The sequence below is a fragment of the Bubalus kerabau genome, chromosome 8 (assembly GCF_029407905.1).
Source record: "Bubalus kerabau isolate K-KA32 ecotype Philippines breed swamp buffalo chromosome 8, PCC_UOA_SB_1v2, whole genome shotgun sequence".
In the NCBI taxonomy this organism is placed as follows: Eukaryota; Metazoa; Chordata; class Mammalia; order Artiodactyla; family Bovidae; genus Bubalus; species Bubalus kerabau.
In genome coordinates, this window is record NC_073631.1 from 48,466,015 (window position 1) to 48,483,855 (window position 17,841).

The following is a 17,841-nucleotide window of genomic DNA, read 5'->3' on the forward strand; positions in this document are numbered from 1 at the left end:
TGTATTTGCTATGACCAGAGTGTTCTCTTGGCAAAACTCTGTTAGTCTTTGCCATGTTTCATTTTGTACTCCAAGGCCAAAGTTGCTTCTTACTTCAGGTATCTCTTGGGTTCCTACTTTCGCATTCCAGTCCCCTGTGATGAAAAGGACCTCTTTTTTGTTGTTAGTTCTAGAAGGTCTTGTAGGTCTTCATAGAACCATTCCTCTTCAGCTTCTTCAGCATTGGTGGTTGGGGCATAGAGTTGGATTACTGTGATATTGAATGGTTTGCCTTGGAAATGAACAGAGATCGTTTTGTCATTTTTAGATTGCACCTCGTACTATATTTCAGACTATTTTGTTGACTATGATGGCTACTCCATTTATTCTAAGGGATTCTTGCCCACAGTAGTAGATATAATGGTTATCTGAATTAAATTCACCCATTCCAGTCCATTTTAGTTCACTGATTCCTAAAATGCTGATATTCACTCTTGCCATCTCCTGTTTGACCACTTCCAATTTACCTTGATTCATGGACCTAACATTCCAGGTTCCTATGCAATATTGTTCTTTATAGCATCAGACTTTACTTCAATCATCCGTCACATCCACAACTGGGCACTATTTTCGCTTTGGTTCAGCCTCTTCATTTTTTCTGGAACTATTCTCCACTCTTCTTCAGCAGCATATTGGGCATCTACCGATCTGGGGAGTTCATCTTTCAGTGTCCTTTTTGCCTTTTCAAACTGTTCATGGGGTTCTCAAGGCAAGAATAATAAGTGGTTTTCCATTCCCTTCCCCAATGTACCACGTTTTGTCAGAACTCTCCACCATGACTCACCTGTCTTGGGTGGCCCTACACAGCATGGCTCATAGTTTCATTGAGTTAGACAAGGCTGTGGTCCATGTGATCAGTTTAATTAGTTTTCTGATTTTAGGTAGACCTCTCAGATCTCAGGTAGACTGCTCAGATCTCAGGTAGATAAGTGAATAAAGCATCCTCTTCCTGGTGGCTCAGATGGTAAAGAATCTGCCTGCAGTGCAGGAGACCCAGATTCAAGAAGGTCAGGAAGATCCCCTGGAGAGGAGAATGGCAACCCACTCCAGTATTCTTGCCTGGAAAATCTCATGGACAGAAAAGCCTAGTGGGCTACAGTCCATGAGGGTACAAAGAGTCACACACGACTGAACATCTAACACTTCCCTAAGGAGGACAGATTATTATTCCCTCAATAATGCAGGAAATTAATCTCATCCAGACAGCCTGTGACCTCTTTCCAAAAACAAAGTAATTTCTAAGGGTGGTTTACTATACCCAGGGCACCATGTGATTACTTGTCAAACTGTGTCCCCTGAAACTTTTCAAGGACCTACTTTTGAAGTGAACACTTGAAGGTTTGGTGCCTCTGGTTTCCAGAGACTAATGAACCATGAAACACTAGAGACCAAAGGTGTGGAAAAGATGGGAGCAGAGCTGGTTGGTGGTGCTGGGACCAGAGCAGATGTGGAGCCAGGAGTGAAGTCAATAAAACATAAATGGTGAAGCGAGCAGGTCAGGGCACAATAGCAGTTCTTACTACTTCTTCCAGTAGAAGTTGGAGCTTGTGTGGCATAGGCAGTAAACCACTTCTATGATCTGTCTTTACTAGGACAAAATACTTTTTCCTTCACTTTTGTCCCATCATTTTTCCTTGTTCAGTTCTGAAATATACTAGGAAAACAATGAACTTAACTAAATCAATGAAGTAGTCAAAGAGTTTACTCTCCCAAGCACATTTGCATTTTATAGAGGATTCCTTTTTAAACATTTATTCAGATCTACTTTCTCTGGACTCCAAAACAAATAAAAATGCAGACTTGAAGCAAAAGCAAATAAAAACTTTTAAATTTACTTTTAAACCTTAAAGAATTTAAAATTGTAGGGAGGACTTCCCTGGTGACTCAGTGGTTAAAAATCTGCCTGCCAATGCAGGGGACCTGGGTCTGATCCCTGGTCCAGGAAGATTCCACATGCTGTAGAGCAATTAAATATGTGAACCACAACTCCTGAGCCCAAGCTCTAGAGCCCATATGCTGCAACTAGTGAGCCAGTGTGCTGCAACTATTGAAGCTCACATGTACCTGGAGCCTGTGCTCTGCGACAAGAGAAGCCAGCACAATGAGAAGCCTGTGCATCATAACTAGACAGTAGCTTGTGCTTGCTGCAACTGGAGAAAACTGTGCAAAGCAACAAAGATCCAGCACAGCAAAAAATAAATAAAAACCTAGTTTAAAATAAATAAAATTGTGGGGAAATGTCAGACATATTCTGAGGGAAATGTCAGACAAATTCTGAGAGATAACCTGATCCCAAAGAGGTTAGTAAAGTCACTGAGCACCAATACTGCTTGAGAGCATTTGCCAATGTTAAAAAACATTTATAGGAACCTTGAGCTTTGATTCAGCACTCTCAGGGGTAGTGGGACAGAAATCAAGTTCTTCACCAGAAAATTCTACCAAATGTTCAGTAATGAAATATGTCAATGATGAAATTGAACAGATACAAATTCTTCCAGAAAATAGAAAGGGAACATTTTCCAATTCCTGTTGTGAGGTTAGTATATCCTTGATTCCAAAACTCAGCAAGGGTTTTAAGCAAAAGGAAAAATAGAGGTTAATTTCAACATTAGGGCTTCCCAGGTACCTGCCAGTGCAGGAGACACAAGAGACGAAGGTTCGATCCCTGGGTCAGGAAGATCACCTGGAGTAAGAAATGGCAACCCACTCAAGTGTTCTTGCCTGAAAAATTCCATGGATAGGGCTCAACAGGCTACAGTTCATGGGATTACAAAGAGTCAGACATGGCTAAGCACAGCACAACCACAGTCTCAACATATGAAAAGAGTTGCTCAGGAACTAAAACCCCAGGAATGTGTGATAGGGTTAACATTAAATCAATCAGTGTAATTCATCACAGTAAAAGACTGAAGTAGAAAAATTATTTGAACAACCCAAAAGATGAAGAAAATATAGCCCAAATGCTCATCAACAGTACAGTACAATGGAATACTATACACTAATGGTAATGAATTAACTGTAGTTAATTATCACAGCCTAAATGAATCTTACATATAATTTTAGCAAGAGAAGGAAAACATTAAATACCTATAACATAATTCCATTTATGGAAAGTCTTTAAAAACAGAAAACATGTTATTATATTGTTTAGGAATGCATACCCAGCTGGTAAAACTATAAAGAAAAGAATTGTTGCTGTAAATATCAAGAATGCTGTTATCTCTGGGAAAGAGAGAAGGAGCTGTTAATTGGATAAGATACATGGAGAATTTGGGGAGTGCTTTCAGTGTTTTATTTCTTGATTTCAGTGATGGTTTCTCAGGTGTTTACTTAGTAATTACTGTAGTTGTTAAATTGATTTATGGTTTGCTGCTGCTGCTGCTGCTAAGTCGCTTCAGTCATGTCCGACTCTGTGTGACCCCACCAGGCTCCCCTGTCCCTGGGATTCTCCAGGCAAGAACACTGGAGTGGGTTGCCATTTCCTTCTCCAATGCATGAAAGTGAAAAGTGAAAGTGAAGTCGCTCAGTTGTGTCTGACTCTTAGCAACCCCATGGACTGCAGCCTTCCAGGCTCCTCCATCCATGGGATTTTCCAGGCAAGAGTACTGGAGTGGGGTGCCATTGCCTTCTCCATTTATGGTTTATGCACTTCTAAATATGTATCTTTTATTTCACACGATATTTTTTTCTTAATAAAACTTTTGAAGATTCATAGAAATAAAGCTCTAATAGTGGCATTTCAGGCACCATGTCTGATGAGTATCAGAAGATATATTTTGGGGTAAAGTAGCAAACTAATGGTCCCTTCAACCACATTAGACACCCAGTTTATCTATTCTGCTGCTCAGATAGACAATCTTGTCCTCCACAATCTACCACACTAGCCTAGAAAGCCTGGTCCATTGATTTTGCCATAATCTTTCAGCACCAGCCAAATCTTCTGTTTTATGATGTTATATTTTATGGTTAGCTCAACCATAATACATCATAAATTTAAATTGAAAGCACAGTAATTAGTTTCATGATTAAAAAAAATTTTTTTTTGAATTACACAAACCAATGAACCTGATCCCAAAGCAACTAAGATGATTATTCATGCCTTGTAGTTTGTCTGGTCATGGGTCATAAGACATAAGAAATAAAATACTTCAGAAAAAGTCAATGGTAGAAAATAAAAACACAAAACTTACTAATTTTTTTTTTGAGTGATAGCAACAGATCATCAGAGAAGATCCTGGGAGTTGTCATGGCAACAGTAATACAGGAAAGTGAACCTCTAGTCCCCAAGTCTTCTTTTTCTTTTTTCTTGTACAGGCACAAAATAATAAAGAATGGTCCCGGATGATGTGTAAAACCCATAGTGTTTATAAATTAATCTCAGTTAACAGATCCAACAACCTTGAGTATCTAAACAAATATGCTGATGAATGTTGAGAGAGTAAGAGACATCTTTGGTGAATATACAATGCATCCAGGTCCCATAAAATAAAATAATATGGCATATGGTTGGGTTTACTGGTGGCCTGTCTATTCCGGGCATGATTAGCATGATGTGTACTTTCAATATTTGTATTTTGATCTATGTTTATGACACTTTACTGTAACATACGTCATTTCAGCTCTCCTATATAAACTTTCAGCCCTTATCTCCAATCAGCATACACTATCTAGTGTACAATAAATAGTAGAGGATACTGGTTAAAATAGTGGAGTTTGGGACCAGAGAGACCTAAGATCAAATTCCAACACTGCCACTCATTTACTGGATGGTCTGGGGTGAGTTAATAATATTTCTAAATTTCCAATTCCCCATCTGTAAAATGGAGATAACTATAATTATAATCACTCTTATAGGTAGTTGTGAGACTTAACAGAGACAATATGTGTAAAAACACAGCACAAAATCTGACACACATTAAGCACTGTAAATACTAATTTTTTTATTATTATATATAAAATACTACTGTCTGTGGCCTATAATCATGGATATTTCAAGAAGTTTTTGAAAGTCACAGAAAAAAATTTCAGCCACTTTTTCTACTTCTGTTTCTATTCCTGATTTAGTATGATTTATTTCTCAGTTACTATTTGGACCAGCCAGCCTTTCTCTGTAGCTCTTACTGCTTTATGATGCTTCTGCTTGAGCCTGATTTCAATCACAATTAAGAGTGGCAAGTTCTGAGAGACAAGGTTTAGTTTAACTCCTGTTTTGGCTGTAGTTTTGCAAGTGAGGTAAGCAGAGGGTATAGGCATAACATGTCTATGAGTATTAAAAAGAACAGACAACAGCTGGCAAAAAAATCTCAAAACGATAGCAATAATATGTGATGATAATCCTGCAAAAACTAATCAAAAATGTGCAGAAGGGCTTGGTAAAGTCTAATGATTATGTCATTAGATGTCATTCTAGAAGGCCTAAGAAAGGTCATAACCAGCCAACTAAGATCCTAGTCATTTGGTTCCAGAGATTTTGAAAGTAAAACAGGATTTGAAGAACAAACGGTGACTGTCTTGGCCACAAAATAAAACCTTTAGCTAATAGCTGTGAATTTGGACTATAAACTTGAGCCAGGGAGCTTGCCTTAAAAAAACTGAAGTATAATGTTCACAGTATAATGTACACACTTAAAAAAACTGAAGTATAATGTAATTTTCTTCAAGAAAATTAGAGATACCAAGGGAACATTTCATGCAAAGATGGGCTCAATAAAGGACAGAAATGGTATGGACCTGACAGAAGCAGAAGATATTAAGAAAAGGTGGCAAGAATACACAGAAGAAATGTACAAAAAAGATTTTCACAACCCAGTTAAATTATGATGGTGTGATCACTCACCTAGAGCCAGACATCCTGGAATGTGAAGTCAACTGGGCCTTAGGAAGCATCAGTACAAACAAAGCTAGTGGAAGCGATGGAATCTCAGTTGAGCTATTTCAAATCCTGAAAGATGATGCTGTGAAAGTGCTACACTCAATATGTCAGCAAATTTGGAAAAGTCAGCAGTGGCCACAAGACTGGAAAAGGTCAGTTCTCATTCCAATCCCAAAGAAAGGCAATGCCAAAGAATGGTCAAACTACTGCACAATTGTACTCATCTCACATGCTAGTAAAGTAATGCTCAAAATTCCCCAAGCCAGGCTTCAGCAATACGTGAACTGTGAACTTCCAGATGTTCAAGCTGGTTTTAGAAAAGGCAGAGGAACCAGAGATCAAATTGCCAACATCCGCTGGATCATGGAAAAAGCAAGAGAGTTCCAGAAAAACATCTATTTCTACTTTATTGACTATGCCAAAGCCTTTGACTGTGTGGATCACAATAAACTGTGGAAAATTCTGAAAGAGATGGGAATACCAGACCACCTGACCTGCCTCTTAAGAAACCTGTATGCAGGTCAGGAAGCAACAGTTAGATCTGGACATGGAACAACAGACTGGTTCCAAATAGGAAAAGGAGTACGTCAAGGATATATATTGTCACCCTGCTTATTTAACTTATATGCAGAGTACATCATGAGAAACGCTGGGCTGGATGAAGCACAAGCTGGAATCAAGATTGCTGGGAGAAATATCAATAACCTCAGATATGCAGATGACACCACCCTTATATGGCAGAAAGTGAAGAAGAACTAAAGAGCCTCTTGATGAAAGTCAAAGAGGAGAATGAAAAAGTTGGCTTAAAGCTCAACATTCAGAAAACGAAGATCATGGCATCCAGTTCCATCACTTCATGGCAGATAGATGGGGAAACAGTGTCAGACTTTATTTTTTGGGGCTCCAAAATCACTGCAGATGGTGACTGCAGCCATGAAATTAAAAGACGCTTACTCTTTGGAAGGAAAGTTATGACCAACCTAGATAGCATATTAAAAAGCAGAGACATTGCTTTGCCAACAAAGGTCCATCTAGTCAAGGCTATGGTTTTTCCAGTAGTCATGTATAGATGTGAGAGTTGGACTATAAAGAAAGCTGAGTGCAGAAGAATTGATGCGTTTGAACTGTGGTGTTGGAAAAGACTCTTGACAGTCCATTGGACTGCAAGGAGATCCAACTAGTCAATCCTAAAGGAGATTAGTCCTGGATTTCCATTGGAAGGACTGATGTTGAAGCTGAAACTCCAATACTTTGGCCACCTGATTCGAATAACTGACTCATTTGAAAAGACCCTGATGCTGGGAAAGGTTGAGGGCAGGAGGCGAAGGGGATGACAGAGGATGAGATGGCTGGATGGCATCACCGACTTGAAGGACGTGAGTTTGAGTGAACTCTGGGAGTTGGTGATGGACAGGGAGGCCTGGTGTGCTGCAGTTCATGGGGTCTTAAAGAGTCGGACACAACTGATCGACTGAACTGAACTGAATGTACACACCGAAGCAAAGTATTTTTTGTACAACTTCATGAATTTTCACAAAATGAACACACTCCTGTAACCAAAGGAAGAAATAAAACATTATCTATCTTAGGCCCTTCCCAGTCATTACTGCTTTCAACAGTAACCATTTTCTTATCTTTGTCAATTTGATCTGCCTATCTTTTAACTCTGTAGACAGAACCCGACAATTTGTATTTTTGAGCTTGATTTCTTTTCATCAACAATATTCTTACGAGACTGTGATATTGGGATTTACAATAAAAAATGTAAGTATTTGGTCTTCAACCCATTCCTGGCACAGAGCTCTTAATATTCTTGGAATTGCCCCAAAGGTGTCTTTTGTTATGTTAATGAGGTGGCTTTCAGAAAGCCCATAGGTAATCTAAAAATGCGGGCTGGTTGTCAGGGGAACCAACCACATGATTAAAGGGTTAGAACTTTCAGTCCCACACCCCTAATCTCAAGGGAGAAGAGAGGGGCTGGAGGTTGACTCAACTGCCAGTGGCCAATTATTTAATAAGTCAGGACTATGTCATGAAGCTTCCATAAAACCCTCAAAAGACAGAGTTCATACAGTTTTTGGTTGGTGAACACACCAAGGTTCTGGGAGAGTAATGCCCCTGGAAAAGGCTGGGAAACTCTGCATTCTTTTCCTGTACCTCGCCCTGTGTCTCTCTTCCCTCTGGCTATTCCTGAGTTACAACCTTTTATAATAAACCCGTGATCTTCTAAGTGAAATGTTTCTTTGAATTCTGTGAGCTGCTTTAGCAAATCAAACCCAAAGAAGGATTCATTGGAACTTCCAATCTGTAGCAAGTAGATCAGAAGCACAGGTGACAATCTGGACTTGCAAATGGCATCTGAAGTTGGGAGGAGGCAGTCTTGTAGGAGTGACTCCTTAACCTGTGGGTTCTGATGCTATTTCAGCATAGTGTCAGAATTGAGTTAAATTGTAGTTTCAGAGAGTTTCTTCTTTTTGTATGGAAATGCCCTTTTCACAACTCACATTGGAATTGGTGACTAGAACCTTTAAAGATTCACACTTGTGTGCAGTTGTGGTTTGTTTATTCTCATTGCTATACAGTATTCCATTATATTAATACAAAATAAATTTTAAAAAATCTAGTTACTGTTGGTGGGTATTTGGGTTATTTCCACTTGGGGAGTTTTACAAAAGGTAGTACACTAAACATTCTTGTATATGTCTTTTGGTATACAAGAACTTACACAGAACCCCTTGCATTTTTGTTAGGGGACATACCTAAGAGTGGAAATGCCGGATCACAAGAGTATGCAAGTGTTTAGCTTTAGCAGATACTGGCAAATCAATATCTTCACTTCAACAAAGTGGCTTTGCCAAATTGCACTCTTGCCAACATAACAGGAGGTGTCCATATGCTTTTCATCCTCACTAACACTTAGTGTGTCTGTCTTTTTAATTTTAGCTTTTCTGGTGGATATGCAGTGGTATTTCAATGCAGTGGTATTTCACTATGGTTTTGGTTTTCATTATCTTTTTCTAACATTACCTGTTTTATTTATTTTTATTGAAGTATCCTTAATTTACAATATTGTGTTAGTTTCAGCTGTACAGCAAAGTGATTCAGTTATATATATATATATTTTTCAGATTCTTTTCCATTATAGGTTGGTTATTACAAGATATTGAATATGTTTCCCTGTGCTATATAGTAAATTCTATTGCTTATCTGTGTTACATATAGTAGTTTGTATCTGTTAATCCCAAACTCCTAATTTATCCCTCTTCTCCTCCCTTTCCCTTTTGGTAACCATGAGTTTGTTTTCTATGTCTGTGAGTCTGTTTCCATTTTGTATACAGATTCATTAGCACACTAAGCAGGGTTGTTCTTCACTGAGTGAACTTGTAATAAACTGCAATAAACAGGAAAACAACAGAAGAGGGAAGAGGAATTTTTTTTTTTTTTTCATCCTACCTGGTTACGTGGAGATCTTTCTTGCAGCTTTGGTTGTATAAGAGATCTTCCTCTAGTTTTCTGTCATTTTTTTGTGAAACTTGTCCCACATGTATGTTTGTTGAGAAGGTGAGCTCTGTGTTCTTTTCCTTCACCATCTTGATCTCTGCCTCTGGTAGGGGAATGATTTGATATGATAAGTAATCTTAAAAATTATAAACTGACTCATTTCTTTGAAGATTATTTCACACACACCATTTTTCTCTAAAGGTCAAGCAAAGATTGGCCATGTAGAATAAAATCAGAAACAATGAGTCATGATGGAGACAATGCAAGAGTTGGATTTACTGAGCGCTTTTTATGGCCAAGCACCTCTTTAATGCTTCAAGTATTATCTCTTTCAACCTTCCCAACAACCCTCCGGAATGGATACCAATTTGTACCCATTGTTTAGCCAAAGAAACTGAGCCTTGGAAAGAATAAGTGATTTGGCTGCAGCTACATAACTAATAAATGATAAGCCAGGATTCAAACCCAGGTCACCAGACTAAAGATCTAGCGCTCTTTATTCACAGTGTACTATGCTGTCTTTGCATCCTGTCAGTAGACATGTAACATTTGAGGGGATACTGGGAGTAGGGTTTCTTAAGGTGCACTCCAGAGAGAAATTAGTTACACACCCTGTATCACAAACATGATAACCTTATCAGCTTCATCAGTAGCCATGCTATAGAGAATCCACAAAGTTCCTCAACTTTTGTTTATCCAGTAAGACAAATGCTACAAACATGCATAAGGAAAATCAAGAACCTAAACAATTTTAGACATTTTTGTTCAGAAGAAATGTCACTGCAAATTCCTTTGATCAGGTATTTTTATTATTCTTGTCATACTCTTAAGTTTGTTCTCTACCAATCACAAAATTCTCATTGGCTTAAACCCTGTATCACAAAGATTAGAACAAGGCAATTTAGTAGATTTAAATAGCATAATAATGGAAAATGAAGATAGGAAAGACTAAAGAATGGGCAGAAATAAAGTATAGAGCTTGGGTCTAGAGTGGATGAAAGGGCACAAATCTTTTATATTACTATGATTAATTTATGACTATTTTTTGTTGAAGTATAGTTGAATTACAATGTTGTACTCTCGGAATCTTCTTTAAAGTTTTATTTATTTTTGGCTGTGCTGGGTCTTCCTTGCTACATGCAGGTTTTCTCTAGTTGCAGCCAGCAGGGGCTACTCTTTGTTGCGGTGTGCGGTCTTTTCATTGTGGTGGCTTCTCTTGTTGCAGAGCATGGGCTGTAGGGTGCTCAGGCTTCAGTAGTTTCGGTGCCTGGGCTTAGAGGTTGCTACTCATGGGCTTAGTTACCCTGTGGCATGTAGAATATTTCCGGATCAGGGATTGAACCTGTGTCCCTTGCACTGGCAAGCAAATTTTAAGCACTGAATGACCAGGGAAGTCCTCTTTGAATTTTTGATGCACTATTTTGATGGTTGCTTTGCTCTGTTCCATTATTTAAATAGTTGACTGGGAAAAAGCACTTTGTGAGTGACCAAAAATCAATCCAGTTTACTGATCTTGACAACCTAATCTGGATATTTTGTCAGTTAAGTATGAATCTCTTTTACTATATATATTCCAGTTATCTCTTGTTGTGTAACAAACTACCCCAACATTTCCTGCCTTGAAACAGTGCAGGGCTTTGCAGACATGGCTCATCACTGCTGCACATAGTACTAGCTGGTGTGGCTCTACTGGAGGTTGGGACCTGTTTTCAAGATAGCTCTCATATGTGATGTAAGATGGTGCTAGCTGGGCTGCCATGGTCATCCAGTGGCTGGGAGTCTGCCTGCCAATGTAGGGGACACAGGTTCAGTCCCCACCCCAGGAGGATTCCACATGTGGGGGAGCGGCTGAGCCCACGTGCTACAACAGCTAAAGATGAGAGCCCTAGAGCCTGTGCTCTGCAACAAGAGAAGCCTGAGCTCACTGCAACTAGAGAAAGCCCATATGCATTAACAAAGACCCACCACAGCCAAAAATAAAGAAATTAATTAAATCTTAAAGAGAAAAAACAGATGGTGCTGGATTATCAGCTGGGAGTACAGACATGGCTGTGGAACAGAGGGAAGGGTCTCAGTTCTTCATCTCAGACTTCCCCGTGGCCGAGTTCCTAGTCCGAAAGTCTCAGAAGAAGCAGGCAGAAGCTGTTGCCTTTTATAGTCTAGCCTCAGAAGTCACATAGCATCACTTCTGTAATCACACACCTGCCTAGACTCAAGGGAAGAGAACACAGTTACCACCTCTCAATAGGAGGTGCATTAAAGCCACACATTAAGAAATACATGTGCAATGGGAGATGTTGTTGTGGCCAGTTTTGGAAAGTGCAACTAGCATACTATATGTGCATGCAAGCATGCTAAATTGCTTCAGTAGTGTCTGACTCTCTGCGACCCCATGGACTGTAGCCCACTAGGCTTCTCTGTCCATTGAATTCTCCAGCCAAGAATACTGGAGTGGGTTGCCATTCCCTCCTCCAGAGATTCTTCCAGACCCAGGGATTGAACCTGTGCCTCTAGAGTCTCCTGCATTGGCAGCCGAGTTCTTTACCACTAACACCACCTGGGAATGACACACTATATATATTCATTCATTCAATCAATGAATATTTTATTGAGCACTGGATTAGGTGAGGAAAAATATACATTTACTATTATATCTAGTGAGAGAAATAGGCCTTATTTGAACATGACATAAATAGATACAGGATTATAAGGGTGGTGAATAGTGCAAATGAGAGATCATAAGGGACTATCCGGAGGTCTAAGAGGTTGGTAAAGTCTTCTTCCCTGAAGAACAAATAAGAGTTAGGCTGAAGTCTTAAGGATGAGGAAGGATACATTTCTCCAAGAGTATTCCATACACACAGGACAGCATGAAGAAAGGTCCTGTCACAGAGGGACAGGACCATGGTAAGAACAAAGACACGAAGGCCTGTATGGCTAGAGAAGTGAGTGAGAAGGACAAGATTGAGACTGGAGAGGTTGGTAGAAGCATCCAGACCAGGCAGGAGCATGCTGAGACATTTTTCATTTCATCTCATAGCAGTGAGAATTCAGAGGCACTGGCCTAATCAGATTTGCATTTGAAAAAGTATGCTGTCCTCAGTGTGAAGGATAAATAAGAGTTAGACAAAAAGCAAATTCCAGTGATTTTCTTATTCAAGTTCAAAATGGGTCATAAAGCAGTAGAGACAACTCACAATATCTACAGTGCATTTGGCCCAGGAATTGCTAATGAACATACAGTGCTGTGGTGGTTCAAGAACTTATGCAAAGGAGACAAGAGCCTTGAAGATGAGGAGCCTAGTGGCCTTCCAGCAGAGTCGACAGAGACCAATTGAGAGTCATCACTGAAGCCGATCCTCTTACAACTACATGAGAAGTTGCCAAAGAACTCAACATTGATTGTTTTACGGTCATTCTGCATTTGAAACAAATTGGACAGGTGAAAAAACTGGCTAAGTGGGTGCCTTGCGAGCTGACCAAAAAAAAAAAAAAAAAAAATCGTTACTTTGCACGATTGTCTTCACTTATTCTATGCAACAACAATGAACCATTTCTCAGTTGGGTTGTGATGTATGACGAAAAGTGGATCTTATATGACAACCAGCTCAGTGGTTAGACCGAGAAGAAGCTCCAAAGCACTTTCCAAAGTCAATCTTGCACCAGAAAAAGGTCATGGCCACTGTTTGGTGGTCTCCTGTCCATCTGATCCACTACAGCTTTCTATATCCCAGCAAAACCATCACATCTGACAAGTATGCTCAGCAAATGAATGAGATGCACCAAAAACTGCAACACCTGCAGCCCATATCGGTTAACAGAAAGGGCCCAATTCTCCAGGACAACACCTGACTGTAGGTTTCACAACTAACCTTCAAAAGTTGAACAAATTGGGCTATGAAAGTTTGCCTCGTCCCCCATATTCACCTGACCTCTCGCCAACCAACCGCCAGTTCTTCAAGCATCTTGACAACTTTTTTCAGGGGAAATGCTTCCACAACTAGCAAGAGGCAGAAAATCCTTTCCTGAAGCGTGGATTTTCACATTATAGGCATAAGCAAACTTACTTCTTGTTGGAAAAGAATGTGTTAATTGTAATGGTTCCTATTTTGATTAATAAAATAATAAAACAAATTTATTAAAAAATAAATTAAAATGTGTTTGAGACTAGTTATAATTATTTAAATTCATGGTCCAAAACTGCAATTACATTTGCACCAACCTAATAGATTAGTTTGTCAGTAAAGAAGGAGAGAACTGAACAGCTTCAAGAAATAGATGAGGAGATCCTGCAATTATTTAGGTCTCTCCTGAACCATTTGGAGATTTCCAGTTCTTCTAGAGTAATGGGGGTCAAATCTTAATAATTTTTGATTTCATATCACTTAGCCCAGCATTTGGAATTTAAGAGATAATTTAACTTTGAGTATTTGTTGGTTGAATGGATGGTGGATGGATGGGTAAAGGGATAAATAAGAAAACGGACACATCTCTCTTCAATTCCAAGTTCCTTTTTTCTTTCCTGCCTAAGTGCCTTTACTGCTTTTGCTACCTCTTCTTGTAACATCCTGCTGCCTGTTCTTACTTCTCTCTATCCCTTCATCAGTCTATTCCTCATCAAGGGAGCTTTCTTGGATTTAAGGCTAATCAGGTGCTTCCCTTCTATGCCTTCAGAAGGCACTTCTATTGATGCCGGAACTTTACACAATGCATTGTATGTAATACTCAGTTTGTCTCTCTTTTACTTGATAGCATGTGCCTTCTCAGGCAGGAACTGTCTCTCATTTACATCCATAACCCCAACAGTTAGCATATTGTACAACCACAGTAGGCACTAATATTTGTTCATGTCAATGAAGGAAGGGAATTAATTTTCTGTGTATAAGACCCCCAAATGTAAAGGTGTCTGAGCTGATACTCTGTGGGGGAAGATTAGTAGTGAAACTAGTTTTCTTTCCCAAAAGGTTGCCATTGCCTCTGCCAGGGAACAAACTGGAAGGTTGCCAATGAGTTATCTTCTGTTGTTGTTACGACTGCATTTTTTTTTTTTTTTTTGATCTTCACTTAAAAAAAAAAAAAAGAATTCTTTTTTGACTGGCTTGCCAAGGTCTTAGTTCCTTGACTAGGGACTGAACCTGTGCCCTTAGCAGTGAAAGCACAGAGTCCCAACCATTGGACAACCAGGGAATTCCCCCATAAACTGTCTTTGTTCTCCTTTCTCCCTCTCCAGTGTACAGCCACTCCTCTACCCTTGGCCAAGAATCTGCTTCAGCTTTTAAAGAAATAGTTGAGATTTCAGAATTCTCCATAATAAAACAGTGTAGGAATGAATTGAGCCTGAAAAACAGTTAAAAGCAGATGTTTTCAATTTAAAAAAGTATTAAGTAGAATATACCTCCCAACAGAACAAGTAGTTGGAGCATTTCATGCTTTTAGTGAGGACAGTAATGAAATATAAATGCTTATCAAACTGAGAAACAACATCAGGTCAAACATGTAATGATTTAAGCCAGTGCTTCCTAAACTGAGATCCACACAACACATGCTTCAGCATTTATGAGTTTTCTAGGAGAATTTTTCATTTTAGTTTTTAGTTAGATGCTATTTAAAAATTAATGTAAACATATTTCAAATTATCAAAAACACTTACTGTTTACTGAGGAAACAGGCTGAAAAACTGAAATGACAAACAGTTTTAGATCAGAGGAGGGCTACATATTTATGACTGTGCTGATACTGAGTGATCCCCCAGAGTTTAATTTTGAATGTGTTGGTAATAATGTCCAGTCCTGCTACACGTCCTGATGTCAGAATGATAACACTCATCCCACAACTACTATTGTTGTTTAGTTGCTAGGTCATGTCCGACTCTTTTGCAACCCCATGAACTGTAGCCCGCCAGACTTCTCTGTCCATGGATTTCCCAGGCAAGAATACAGGAATGGATTGCCATTTCCTTCTCCAGGGGATCTTTCCAACCCAGGGATCAAACCCCTGTTTTCTGCACTGGCAGGGGATTCTTTACCACTGAGCCACCAGTGAATAGACAACTCTTACTAGTTTCAAATACAGGGAAAAAAGTTTGCTCTTCTTTTTTTACAGTGATAATTGGCAATTGAAAATCATTTTCTTAGAGTAAGATGTTCTTGTTTAGTGATTATGATAGTATCATGTGAAAATGATACAGTAAACTGGAATAATATTGTGAAGTTATAACACATAATAGAAGTGGTCTTTACATGTGAAGTCACTCATTTATTCTTTTGATATCTGCAGTATGCCATGTACTACTGTTCTATGCTTTGGGGACACAGCAGTGAATTAAAAAATTTTTCCAGTCCTGTGGGGCTTACACTCTAGTGAATGATGTCTAAGCACCAAGTAAAGTCAAAGCACATTCTGGTCCAACTATGCAAGGGAGAATTTTGCAGTAGTTTGGAGGGAAAATTGGTAAGATAATTGATTTACCATAAGGCACACTTCAGCCTCTAAAAGCCTGCACTAGATCAACCATCAACCATGGCGATATTCACAGCAAGAGTGAGAAAACTTCTTATTTAAGGAAAAGGTGGTATTTAAGTTTATCAGTTGTGTCCTAGAAATGTTAATTTGAATTTTACTAGTTTGGTGGTTTGATTATATTTAATTTGTAAAAGACTTTTGGATTGATAATTGTATGAGTAGGTTTCAAAAGAAGTATGAGAATGAAGACTTAATTAAGCATAACTTGGTAAATAGTTTTATAGAAGTGTAATTTACATGCTTTAAAATTCAAGTATGTTAAGTGTGCAGTTCAAGGATTTCTGTTTAAGTAAGTGTCTACAGTTGTGCAATAATCATCATAATCCAATTTTAGAACATTTAAGTTTCCCCCCAAAGCTCTCTTGTACCCCTTTGAATCAGTCCCTCTCCCACCTCCAGTTGCAGACTATCAATAATCTACTGTCTCTAGATTGTGTTGTATGGATAAAACACATTTTGTTTATCCATGATCAGTTCACAGACATTTAGATTGTTTTCTTGCCAGTGTGACAATCTCTGTCTTTTAATTGGAGTGTTTGGTTCATTCACTTTGTTTTCTGAAGTTTAAAAAATACGATGTTTAACTTTACATGTAATTTTTAAAACTAAGCTTTTTATTTTGAGATAATTGTAGATTCCCATGGAATTATAAGAAATAATGCAGAAATATCCTGTGTATCCTGTGCTCATTTTCCCCCAATTGGTAGCATTTTGCAAAACTATAGTACTATAGCACAACTAAGATAGTAACATTGATACAGATCAAGATACAAAACATTACCATCAATACAAGAATCCCCTCCAACCCCGGTTATCTTTTTATAGCGGACCTACTTCCCTCAGATATCCACTCCCTCCTTAACCCCTAACAGCTGTTAATTTGTTTTCCACTTCTAAAATTTTTATTTTAACAATGTTATATACAATGACAAAGTATATAATCTTCTGGGATTGGCTTTCTTCACTCAGCTTAATTCACTGCAGATTTACCCAGGCTATTCCATGTATCAATCATTTGTTTCTTTTTTGAAATTGCTGGGTGATATTCAGTTTTAAAGGACAGTTTTCCTGGATACAGAATTCTTGGTTTAGTTTTGTTTTGTTTTTTTCTTTTCAGCTTATTGAATGTCATCCCAATGCCATTGGCCTCCATTTTTTTCAGATGAGAAATCAGCTATAAATTGTATAGCTCCAGTGTTCCTGTGAAGTTTTTTTTTCTCTTGTTGTTTTCAGTATTTCCTCCTTTTTAGCTTTAGCAGTTTACCTATGATATGCCTTGATATGAATCTCTTTGTGTTTATCCAACTTAGAATTTATTGACCTTTCTAGATCTGTAATGTTTTTCATCCAATGCAGACAGTTTTCTCCCACTATTTCTTCAGATAAGCTTTTTGTCCCTGTAGGGGATTCTCATTACACATCTTTGGTACAGTCGATATTGTACCACAGATCTCTGAAGCTATGCTTTTTTAAAAATCTTTTTTCTTTTTTCTTCATGTTCTTCAGATTGTATATTTTCTCTCGACTTATATTCAAATTTACTGATGCTTTCTGGTATCATATCATATCTGCTGTTGAACCTATTCAATGAATTTGTCATTTCAGTTATTGAACTTTTCAACTCGAGAATCACCATTTGGTTCTCTTTTGTGGTTTCTATTTCTCTATTGATATTCTCTATTTGTTGTGTAATTGTTATTATACTTTTAGGTCTCTAAACATGGTTTCCTTTCTTTTTTAAAACATATTTAAAATTTTTTTAGTGAACTATAGTTGATTTATAATATTATATTAGTTTTTAAACATTATTGTATTATTAACTATAATTAATAATATAGTTATTAGTGAACTATATTAATTTAAAATATTGTATTGCTATATATATATACATATATATATATATATAT

At 38.2% G+C, this 17,841-nt stretch overlaps 1 long non-coding RNA gene across 1 annotated transcript in view; it reads left to right on the forward strand.

The window, feature by feature from the left end:
• LOC129659104 (uncharacterized) overlaps nt 1–13,465 on the forward strand; it is a 77,431-nt gene extending 63,966 nt beyond the window's left edge. The window contains exon 3 of the long non-coding RNA XR_008717794.1: nt 12,635–13,465. This is a non-coding gene — a long non-coding RNA (uncharacterized LOC129659104). The remainder of the gene's footprint in view (nt 1–12,634) is intronic.
• Nucleotides 13,466–17,841: the final 4,376 nt, after the last annotated feature.